Genomic DNA, 11,965 nt, shown 5'->3' with positions numbered 1-11,965 from the left:
AATCACAGAACTTAGGACTTGTCGATCAAAAGGTCGGCAGTTTGAATCCCCGCGACGGGGTGAGCTCCCGTTGCTTGGTCCCTACTCCTGCCAACCTAGCAGTTTGAAAGCACGTCAAAGTGCAAGTAGATAAATAGGTACCACTCCGGTGGGAAGGTAAACAGTATTTCCGTGCGCTGCTCTGGTTCACCAGAAGCGTCTTAAGTCATGCTGGCCACATGACCTGGAAGCTGTATCCCTCTCCCTCGGCCAATAAAGTGAGATGAGCGCTGCAACCCCACAGTTGCTCATGACTGGACCTAATGGTCAGGGGTCCCTTTACCTTTACCTTAATTATATGGATGCTTCAATATTCACAAGAAGCCAGAAAGTTGCACTGAGTAACCAAAAAGCATTCAAACTCTGGAGATGTGAATGGTATAATGGTATGATCCTGAACTGGATCAAAACAAAGTGAGATGAGTCTGACTGCAAATGATCTGAGGATTATTATTATTTAATTACATTTTTGTATTTAATTGTATTTAATTACATTTTTATTTTATTACATTATTGTAGGTACTTAAGGAGATACACAGACATAAGTGGGCAATCACTTGATGGCTTCTAAATTGCACGGTAAGACTTCAAAAGCAGTGCATGAAGAGGGTCTCTGGATTCCATCTACCCACACAGCATTGCTTTCAATGGGATACATGTTTGAATGTGTATCCACATTCTGGCAACTTGTACCAATAGCTGTGTGTTGCTGTTTTAGTTATTTTCAGTTTATATGACCTATTTTCAAATATTTTGGAATCCTTTGAGATGTCTTGCATCATTAGATCATATTTGCTGTCGTTTCTCCCCCAGACAACTAGTCAATTTGTTCACTTGTTTTTAGAAGCTGTTCTTGCAAAGCTCACCAAGAGCACGATCCTTGAAGCAAGGCATTATGACTTACGTTAATTCAAACCCAGCAGAAATACATCTGTTATGCATCTTCCTCCTGAAAAGGATGCTTTAATTGTAGTGTTACAAAAGAATAGTTTGCCCCTGTTGTTTTAATGGAACCCAAAGCAGAACACAGCTGCTTAGTTCTGCTCCAGCTACCATTCTAAAGCCTTAAATCTGCAGTACTGTCATGTATCCTTCAACTACACCTACAGCTGGTACTGCTGTTTCTTTTAATGAGACTTAACATGGTTCAGTTCCTTATGCACAAGGTTGTGTAGCACATATGTTCTGGCCCCACAACAGTGTAACTACACAGAGGATGAGGCTAGACTCCTCTTGTGCAAGAAGGCCAGTCCTCTTTGCCAATATTCAGGAAGAACAGCAGCCCATTGGATCCAATCATAATTCTAAGCATTAAGCTTTATTATCAGACAGGAAGTTGTAATCTAATTAGCGCTCTTCGCACATCATGACATAAGCTTGCATCGAGTGCATGTCCTTGGTTTAGTTCTATTATTTTAATGATGCACTAATTGTCCTGTCGTGGGCAGTCCAGAGCTTATGGTATCATCACAGTACTGTTTCTGAGACAATGGGTTAAATGGCAAAGGCTGACAGACCACAACCCTCTAAAAGAGTTCATTCAGTTGAAACAGGTTTGAAATTATCGTATTTTTCGTTCTATAGGATGCACTTTTTCCCCTCCAAAAATTAAGGGGAAACGTGTGTGCGTCCTGTGGAGCAAATGCGATAGCAACGCGAAGCCTCTGAAGCACAGAGGGAGCGCTCCCTCCGTGCTCCGAAGGCTTCGCGTTGCTTTCGCGGACCGACCCCTCTAGCTCTCCAGGCTTCAGGGATAGCCGCCTGAAGCCTTTGGAGTGCAGTGTGAGTTCCCGCTGTGCTCTGCAGGCCTCGGGTTCCTTCTGCTGAAGCTGGGAGACCAAGACTCTCCCAGCTTCAGCAGAGAGGGAGCGCTGCGCAGCGCTCCTTCAGCCAAGTGGGAGGAGAAATGGAAGGGGCTCCGTTTCTCCTGCTGCTTCGCTGAAGGGGTGCTGAGCAGAGAGGGGGAGAATTATTTTTTCTTGTTCTCCCCCTCTAAAACTAGGTGCGTCTTATGGTCGGGTGCGTCCTATAGAGCAAAAAATACGGTAAATAATTTAGGCATAGTGAAAATAACTGATCTAAACAGTGAGCCCAGAATGGGAACTAAGGACTTAATGGAAGCCAAAGAAGTACTCAGTACAACACATAAAACCCTCTTTGAAACTAGTATGAATAGATCTGGTGAAAACAAGGAGAAAAATCACACGAAACAAAAAATGTGCCATGTTGTCATAGTAACCAGTATTGCAAGAAATAATGTTCTGAAGCAAAAAGCAAACAAGCTAAAAAGAAAAACAACCCCCCCAACCATTTCTAACACAATCAATGGAAAATAAGAGGTGTTGAGGTTGTTAATATTTTGACAGACTACAATAAGCAAACATTTACAGACAACTGCATGTCTTCTTTTTGAAGTAGTAAGCATTTGGCTGTTGATGCCCCTTTCATACTCTACGCAGATCTACCATATATTTTGGAAGGTGATGTGCCTGTGTATTCATCTGTTCTCTGTGCATTCCAGAGCCTCATGAGATACCATCACCAAACCTGATACGGTGGTTCCCGAGGCAGTTTTTTGGATACTGCATGCTATTTTGAATCAAGATGGCGGACTGAAACATTCTGAACTCTGCCACTTCAGATGCCTCTGGAAATATTGTTGCCCAGTTAGGTAGGTTCGAGGAGTGGATTTTGGCCTATGATTGAATGCCATCAGACCCTGTTTTGAATTCAGCTGGTGGACCACACAGTTTCAAACTGTGCCAATCTGGATGCCTCTGCAGATATTGCTTCCCAATTTGATGCAGCAGTTCCAAACTGTGCTGATGTGGACATCTCCAAAGATATCTCTTGCCATTGGTTTTGGCCCCCTTTGTAATAGTGACAGCTGATACAGAAATTGAGCCATGTGCCAAGTGAGTAATCCTGGAGGGGTCTGCTCCGCCATCATGTTTAGGGAAGTTTTTAATGACTGATGTTTCAATGTATTTTTTATATTTTGTTGGAGGCCGCCCAGAGTGCCTAGGGAAACCCAGCCATATGGCTGGCGTATAAATAATAAATTAATATTAGTGTTAATATATTATGTTCCCCACAGAGAACATGCTGTTTTGTGATCAGGGGCAGGAGAAAGGAAACAGTGTTAATTTAAAAGCCCAAATTCTGGGTTGGATTCTATTCGGATTTTCCATGGTCAGGTCATGTGTATGCACACAAGTGAACATATTTTATTATCAATTTATAAATCTCAGGCTTTTTGTTGTTTCTCAGAATTCCCAAGAGATGCCAGGAACTTTCAGCTACTTTTGTATAATTTGCAGAAAATATCTGCTTTACTGTGTGCCATCTGGAATATGGTAGTATCTATTGACAGTATAGCTAGCTAATCGATGCAGTGTAGAGTCTGTTGGAGACTACTAGCCTCTGGAGTGCATCATTAATATAGTCAATATTTTAAAATAATTTACAATCTACTTAGAGCACAGAAGACCCATCAATGTGTACTTGAAGGAATTTACTTAAAGCAAAGTACCCATCAGCATATTAAGGTTGAACGATAAATGTTCAGATTAGTATTTGTAATTAAATGGATAACCATTAAAATAAAGTGTTTCTACACTCAAGTCAAACTGTTTGATAAACCAGTTATGGTAAACAAAGTGTAGGTATTAAACCTTTATAAGGAAACATGTGACACAGATCTGGAAGCTCCCACTGGGCAATGGCCAAAATAATGGCAGTCTTATTTCACAGCAAGTGATGCTGAAGATTAAATATTTACAGATAAAAGGTGGACAAATGCAGATGCCATATGGCCATTCATGTTAGGAGCTCTACAGAGAAATTGTCTTTCTACAGGTAAGAGAATAAGGGTCAAATAAGATGTGACATGAATTGCGTTAATGCAATTAATGCACTCTTCTGTTATGTGGATAGGACTCATGGGAAAGCCTGAACCAAGAGCAGGAAAATAAATCTCTCTTCCTCCCACAGTCTGAACAAAAACCATCTCTTCATCCCACTTCCCAAGGACTTCCTTGCAGTGCTATTTACTTTTTGGGGGACAAAAACCATGCACATTAATTGAATGTACACAATTTACATTGTGGGTCTAATTATGCTCCATTGATGTGGGAAGCAGAATTACAATAGAATCATAGGATTGCAGAGTTGTAAGGTGCCCCCAAAGCACCACCATTGGATCAATTGGTAGACTATTCAAATATCTATATCAGTTCCATCTAACTTGCAAACTATAAAGCATCCCTGAACCTCTAACAGCACAGAGTTGAGGCATAAATGGACCAAAAAGAGAACATAGGCAACAGATTAGTGATTACCTAGGCAATCCTAAGCAGGTTGCTATTATTTTTATTTTTAAGCATGGATGAATTCTTAGAAGAGCAGCATTTTTTGTTATGCAGGGTAGGAAAACATTTAATTTGATGAATGTATTATTTTTGTGAATTACTCCCTTGCCTCCATTCTTTGGTGTGCAAGGAACCCAAGATGTGTTCTGTGGCAGAGGGTCTTAATAAATGTGTAGCTACATTGTTTCATTGTGATTGGAACAAAGATGCATTATTCAGAAACAAAACCAGCTCACATAATTTACAGTAAACCTTAAGTGCCTTTAATTAAAAAGCATAAATCACAGAGAGCCATTTCAATGTAAACTGTCTTAAGACTGTTGAATATGTCTGTTCTCATTTAAGTTCCAGTGACTTGAAAGATAACAAAGGCTTGCAAATTACTTTCTCACATTTAAGCAATGCCATTAACCATGTTTTTCTTTTTGCAAGACTGTGTTGGCTTCTCCACGGTTTAAGCCAGGCATGGAAATAATTTCCATTGAACTCACCTGCTGCCTTTTCTCCCCAAATAGCAAGACTCATTGTTTTCTTGAACTGTCAGAATTTCAGTTCTGTCTAGTTATCTATGCAGTTCAGAGTCTTCAGTTTGTTTTATTGGTGAGATATTCATTCAAAATTTGTTGTTGTTTAGTCGTTTAGTCGCATCCGGCTCTTCGTGACCCCATGGACCAGAGCACACCAGGCACTCCTGTCTTTCACTGCCTCCTGCAGCTTAGTCAAACTCATTTTGGTAGCTTCGAGAACACTATCCAACCATCTCGTCCTCTGTCGTCCCCTTCTCCTTGTGCCCTCCATCTTTCCCATATCAGGGTCTTTTCCAGGGAGTCTTCTCTTCTCATGAGGTGGCCAAAGTATTGGAGCCTCAGCTTCACGATCTGTCCTTCCAGTGAGCACTCAGGGCTGATTTCCTTTCCTTTTTCATCCAAAATAGCGCAGTATAATAATTTCCAGGTGCATGCTATACTATCAAAATGAGGGTGTTTCTCCGCCTCCCAAGAGTACACAAATAGCTCCCCCCCAACCAAATCATCACACACCAGTATTGTATACAGTAGCACCTTAGAGACCAACTAAGTTTGTTATTGGTATGAGCTTTCGTGTGCATGCACACTTCTTCAGATACCACTAAAGCTCATAGCAATAACAGACTTGCTTGGTCTCTAAGGTGCTACTGGAAGGATTTTTTTTATTTCAGTTTATTTTCAGTGTTATTCTACCTGTAAATGTGCAGCTTTCCCATATCCACGTATCATCTTGACAAGAGAATGCTGATTGCTGTTGCTATATATTTAATCTAAACAATGTCTCCTACTTCTCAGAAGTTATATCCATTGTGTCCAGTAGGATTTACTCTCAGGTAAATATGTACTAACGCCACTTGTTTGGGAGCATCCCTATTAAATTCAGTAGCGCCTTATTTCTGAGTAGACATGGCTAGGATTGTGCTGGAATATATTTACCGCAATTATTTCATTGGTTAAAACTAAGCTTGGTGTTGGGAAACTGTGTACGTGCAGCTACTCACACAGAGTCAGTTAAGGTTTGGCAGACAGCTAGAAGGCAATCTGAAGGAGTAAGTCTGCCTGGTGATAACAGAGACATGAAGACAGCTCCCTGTTTGGTCAAGCTCTTTCAAGGGAGTGATAATTAATGGCCTACTAACTGGAATGTGTTAGTTCAGGAGTTCAGAGGTTCAGAGTTGTTCTGTGTCAGTGTAGGAGTTGTGAGTCGTGTGAGAGAGAGCTAGCTAAAGATCTGTGTTCTGTTCCTGTAAATAGTCTACTGTATATAATAAACACCTAACTACAAGTTCCTGGTTCCTGCTTCGTCTATCCTGTCTGCAGCCAAGTCGCCAATTGCTTCTGTGGTTTCTGCGTGTACTCTGGTAGGTCTGGCTAAGGTCCTGCAACTAGTCAGGAAGTTGCGAAACACCAATAGGTTTTGCCAATACTTGGTGTATGTGCTTATTTGATGTTTCAATGTGTTGTAAACCTCTTTGAATTTTTTCTTAAATATAGAAAGTGGTATAGAAATGAAAACAACAATAAAACAACATTATTAAATATATTTGAGGAATTTTATTCTTGTGAACTCATCTGATCTGCATCTCACAGAGTAATGTGCAAATAAACACATCGTTATTCCTCATAATTTTTTTGTGCCTCTGAATATTGTGATGCAGCTCTCAACTCCCAAAAAGGACATGGTGTGTTTTAAAAGAAAAGATTTTCTAAGAAATTTAATTCTTAGAAAATCATATTTTGAGATAATATACGTTTAGAAATGCATATTTTGTGAAAAATGCATTCAAAACACGTTTAAAATGAATGCAGGTTTTTAAAAAAAATAAAAATAAAACCACAGATGAATGCAGAAATGAGATGGACTTACAAATGAACACAGATGAAAGTGTCACAGACCAGAAATAGACTGAACTGTCCATTCTTATTTGAAATACATGATCCCTACTAATCTCAGTAAAGCTTTTGAATTAGCTTCTATTGCTTTATACCCTCAGTTCAAAATGCCTTTATGTACAACTGTAATATTATTGCTGGTGCCAAAATTCAATAAATACAGTTTTTGTACTGCTAGCTCATTTTCTCTCTCTAGCTCATTTATCACTTTAACATATTTCAGCTGCTTAAAAACAAGAAGAAATGCAAATTGGCAGATGTTTTCATTCTGCAATCTTTGGATGAGATTTCTTTTTAATGTCTTAGTTCATGCAACACTGGACACAGTAGCAGCCCAGCCGCTTACTTGCAATGATGAGTGATTTGAATTGTCTCAGAGCACACATGCCTATGTACCTAGATCAAACAAATATTTTATGGCATTTTTATGGTTCCACTTTTAGTAATGAAGAATATCTTACGGAACCTTTAGAAAACCCTCTTGAGTGTTCTTGTGAAGAGCCTACTACTGGGGTAGTCATCAATGTGATGCTCTGCAGATAGGGCCAACCCAAGACATTTTGACACCTGAGGCAAATCACAAAATGGCAGCCGCTCCCTATCAGGGAAGAAGGGGTGAGTGAAGAGCTACATCAGGAGCAAGGGGGCAAAAACGATCTACATCGGGATCTGCCCATGTGGATCCTGCTGCCTGAGGTGGTTGCCTCACCTTGCCTCATGTGTGGGCCGGCCCTATCTGAAAATGTTGTCCTCCAACACCCATCAATCAACCTACTTGGCCAATGGTCAGGGAAGCTGAGAGTTGTTGTTGTTAGCCTTTCACCCTGAGGTCCCAGGGTGGGTCACAACAATTAAAACAGAATATTAAAAACTACTTATTTGTAGTACAGCAATATCTGGGAGGCATTACATTGGTCACCTGTAAACTACCATGCATGCTGGAGTCCCACAGCCTTGTAATCACAAAGTGCAATAAATTTTAGCATACTCGTTAGTTAGGATTGCCACCTTTTTCTCCTGCAAGAGCCTCTATCCCTTTAACATTAAAGCAGCTCAAAGCAGAAATGCAGCTGATCCAGCTTCTTCCCCACCACATCTGTATGATGTGATCAACTGCATCTGTTGACGCTTTGTTTTTCAAGTAGCTCACAGAGCCTCCATCTGTCAGAGAGAAAACTAGCAGTGCTAGGGATGACCAAATGTGTCAATTCTGATTTCTCTCAGTTTCTCTCTCCCCCTCCCCCCAAATCCTAAGTTCAGTTTCCACATCCGTTTGTGGGTTTTTTTAAGTACTTATGAAAATTCATCAGCATTTTAGTGTGATATACAGTGGTACCTCGGGTTATGTACTTAATTCATTCTGTAGGTCTGTACTTAACCTGAAACTGTGCTTAACCTGAAGCACCACTTTAGCTAATGGGGCCCCCTGCTGCCACTGCGCCGCCGAAGCACGATTTCTGTTCTTATCCTGAAGCAAAGTTCTTAATCTGAAGCACTATTTCTGGGTTAACGGAGTGTGTAACCTGAAGCATATGTAACCTGAAGCATATGTAACCCGAGGTACCACTGTACATACATACATACATACATACATACATACATTCCTGATATATACCCAGCCTGATGGAACGGTCTGCCACAAGAGATCGGGGCCCTGTAGGATTTGACATCTTTCTGCAGGGCCTGCAAGATGGAGCCTTTCTGCCATGCCTTTGGTCAGGCCTCAGCCTGACTCCCCTTCTCTTGTATAAGAACTAGTATGAAAGAGGACTCCCAGCATTCTCACAGGCCCATATAAGATCAGTGTAAACAGTTGGGTCGATGAGCATTTACTGTTCACAACCTTAACCCTGTGGAAAGCCATCTAATTAGACTTTAATTTGATTTTTACCTGTTTTTTAGGAGGTAATTTAATTATTGTTTGATTTTATACCAATGTTATATATCTGATGTTAGCCGCCCTGAGCCTGACTTTGGCCGGGGAGGGCGCGATATAAATAAAAGATGATGATGATGACATGCAATTTTGCCCAATACGCTGTATTTTTATATGTTGTTTAGCTAAGGTGAATTTTTGTACACACTTCACCCCAGCATATGCATTTTCGTGGGCTGGGGAACTGCATTGCAAAATTAGGAGAAGTGCAACCGAAGGTTGGCTGTGCTTCAGGTTCACATATTGTGGTGGGTTTGTCTTTAAATGCAGACGGAAACGAATTTCTCCTCATCTCAAAGCAACACTTATACAGCACTGCTGTGTTAGCAACTGAAGTATTAATAACTTTTTCACATACACATAGGTCTTTCTACATTTCAAATAAAGACTGTGATTTTGGCTCCCCCTTCCACCATTAAATCTTGTATTATTGTTGTTCTTACTATTGTTGTTGTTATTATTAAAATACTACCCTTTATCCAAGGATCACAGGACTGTTTACAATATAAAAACACAAAAATACATAACACAAAAACAATGCCCCCCCCCCAGTTTAAACGACCAGAGATGGTTTAATTAGCCTAAGGTCTGGGAGAAGGGAAATGCTTTTGTCTGGCGCCTAAATATATGTAACAGGTGCCAGGTGAGTCTTCTTGGGGAGAGCATTCCACAAATGGAGCCACTGCAGAAAAGGCCTGTGCTTGTGTTGCAAGCCTCTGGACCTCTTTCAGAGGAGGCACACGAAGAAGGGCATCAGAGAATGATTGCAGGATTCGAGTTGGTTCATATTTTAAGACCACTGTTTATTTCCATCCTCGCCCCCCACCATTTGTAAGTGTTAGCATTTCCTAAATCTCACTCGTGTGCTCCAGGGAAGTCAGATTCAAATTTAAATGTTACCAACAGGTTTTAGCTGCTCAAGCTCACTCAGAGCATGCCCATGAACTTGAAAAGAGAAGAAAAAAGCAGAATGGACTATTTACAAACAAGAGGGTGAATAGTGTTAGCCAATCACTCTGGCAACTCTAGTGTAGAGAAATCAGTAGTTTTGAATGCAATTTTTATCCACTTGATCAAATGACCCAAACATTGCTACACTAGATTCAGGTAGGTAGTTGTGTTGGTCTGACACAGTTGAAATAAATAATAATAATAATAATAATAATAATAATAATAATAATAATAATAATAAAATGTCCAGTAGCACCTTAGAGACCAACTAAGTTCGTTCTGGGTATAAGCTTTTGTGTGCATGCACACAGTATGATCTTCATAGCATCCCCCAAATGTGATCGGCATAGTATCAACTAACAGTAACTATGGCAACTATTCATTTGTACCCTTATTCAAAAGCAAGTGAAAAATAGCACATTTTGACATGAGTTGCTCTCATGTATGACTACACTGCATCCAGGAGATAAATGAGTTTTCAGGGAACAATTGAAAGGAGAATTTGATACAGATAATTGACTTATGGTCTTTGGGCTATTGTATTATTTTCACGCAGGCACTTTTAAAAAATAAAGACGTGGGCTGCACACAATTCACAAAATTTATCCCACACACCTACACTTACTGTGTTTTCTGACATGCCTTCCCTATCATAGTTATCTCTTAGCTCAATCTGATAAGCCTTACCATTCTAACACATCTGGGATGTGTATGTTCAAATATCACCATCATCACCATCAATTAGAATTAAAGAATGCTAGTGGGGGGGGGATCATGTAGATTTAACACACTGGTCTTTCCCCCTAACAAAGTAGGCTAGGAAAGGCACACCAGAAGAATATTTAAAAAATCCTTGTTCAGTAGAAGAGCCATTTCAGCCAGCAATCGATGTTCATCCAGATGTTCCAGGGAAACTCACCAGTAGTGCAATTAGATGATTTAGTGTTTGAACTTAATGTTCTACTATATTTCTTCACTTATTTTAAAATGTAAGTAAGCTGGCCCTGCTGAGTTTGGGGAGCCTCCTGTTCATTCTGCCTGGCATATTTGCCCCAAAGTCCTGCCCTGATGGCACCACTAAAACTGCCCAAGACCTCATGATACAGGCAAACATTTTCCTGTTTGAACATATCCCTCTGCGTATGGTCGTTCTTTTCAAAATCTATACATTTGCTGGGGCACTGTTATTGGCTCTAAAATTTACTGAAAACATGGTGTTAATTATTTTAATTCCAGGTAATTAGAAACAATTCAAAGAAAATATGTATAGGTGAAGACACATAGGATGCCTAAGGCCCACAAAATTTTTTCCCCATCAGGCTATCTAGCATGAACACCTGTTTTGAGTTCCAAAGGGTAAAGAAAACGATATAATGAATAGAAATAAAGCAGAGACGCCCAGAGGGCTGAAATATCCACTGACAACTAAATTAATACAGCAGCTAATGTGGGCAGGATAACAGAGCTTGGCCTTTAGGAAACACCTTACAGATGGTAAGGGCTAATGCTGTAATCAATAATTATGTGAATTGCTAATGCAGGCAACGAACAGCTCTCTAACTGCCCAGATGGAGAGGCATTCTGCAGCAATGTATTAGGAAATGAAGCTACTGATCCTTAAAAACCTTGCTGGAACAAGCTCTGTTCATTCCAATGCCGCAGAACACTTTGAGGATTATGTCGCCTAGGTCCAGCCTTACAAAGACATATGCTGCACCAGTTTAACTTTGTGCACTACTATCAGTCTTGTTGAAATCAATGGACTTGTTTTTAGTGCACCTAAACTCAGGTCCCCAGGCAGGGTATCATATCAGTATGCAGACACTTGGGCTTCACTGAATCAATGACTCGCAGGGCAAGCAATGCTGTTAAGGGTCCTCTCCAACAAACAGCTGAAAGAATTGTGGTTTAGGATCCAAGCTTGTTCCAAATCTGGTAACGTCCATTTCTCAATTCCAACAAAATGGAAAACAAGAGTTAACTTCCTGTCTTATCACAGCACATTGAGGAAGGAAAGGATGATGTAAGGATGGAGCATGTGGCTGAAAGATTCACACACACCTCAATTTATTAAGCCAGAGTATGATCATTTGAATGTGGCCATTGTCAAAAGAGTCAACCATCTAATTGTATGTGAGATGGGGTGAAGTCAGTGCCGGATTTACATATGAGCTAAACAAGGGCCCCCCAAAAAAAATTTAAAGGAAGAAAAACGGGATGTACATTTCCAAAATATAAGATAAAAATCA

The 11,965-nt window shown here is 40.3% G+C and overlaps 1 protein-coding gene and 1 long non-coding RNA gene across 3 annotated transcripts in view; one reads left to right on the top strand and one right to left on the bottom strand.

The window, feature by feature from the left end:
* The window catches only part of LOC308581703, a 43,208-nt gene extending 40,602 nt beyond the window's left edge, over positions 1–2,606 (top strand). The window contains exons 4-5 of the long non-coding RNA XR_014005193.1: positions 559–618; positions 2,561–2,606. This is a non-coding gene — a long non-coding RNA (uncharacterized lncRNA). The remainder of the gene's footprint in view (positions 1–558; positions 619–2,560) is intronic.
* Positions 1–11,965, bottom strand: part of GRM7 (glutamate metabotropic receptor 7) — a 461,862-nt gene that overhangs the window by 11,331 nt on the left and 438,566 nt on the right. The gene's annotated exons all lie outside the window — the stretch shown is intronic.

The sequence above is a fragment of the Podarcis bocagei genome (genome assembly GCF_964188305.1).
Source record: "Podarcis bocagei genome assembly, chromosome: 2".
In the NCBI taxonomy this organism is placed as follows: Eukaryota; Metazoa; Chordata; class Lepidosauria; order Squamata; family Lacertidae; genus Podarcis; species Podarcis bocagei.
Note: the sequence above shows the minus strand (reverse complement) of the source record. Positions and strands in the feature narration are given on the sequence as shown.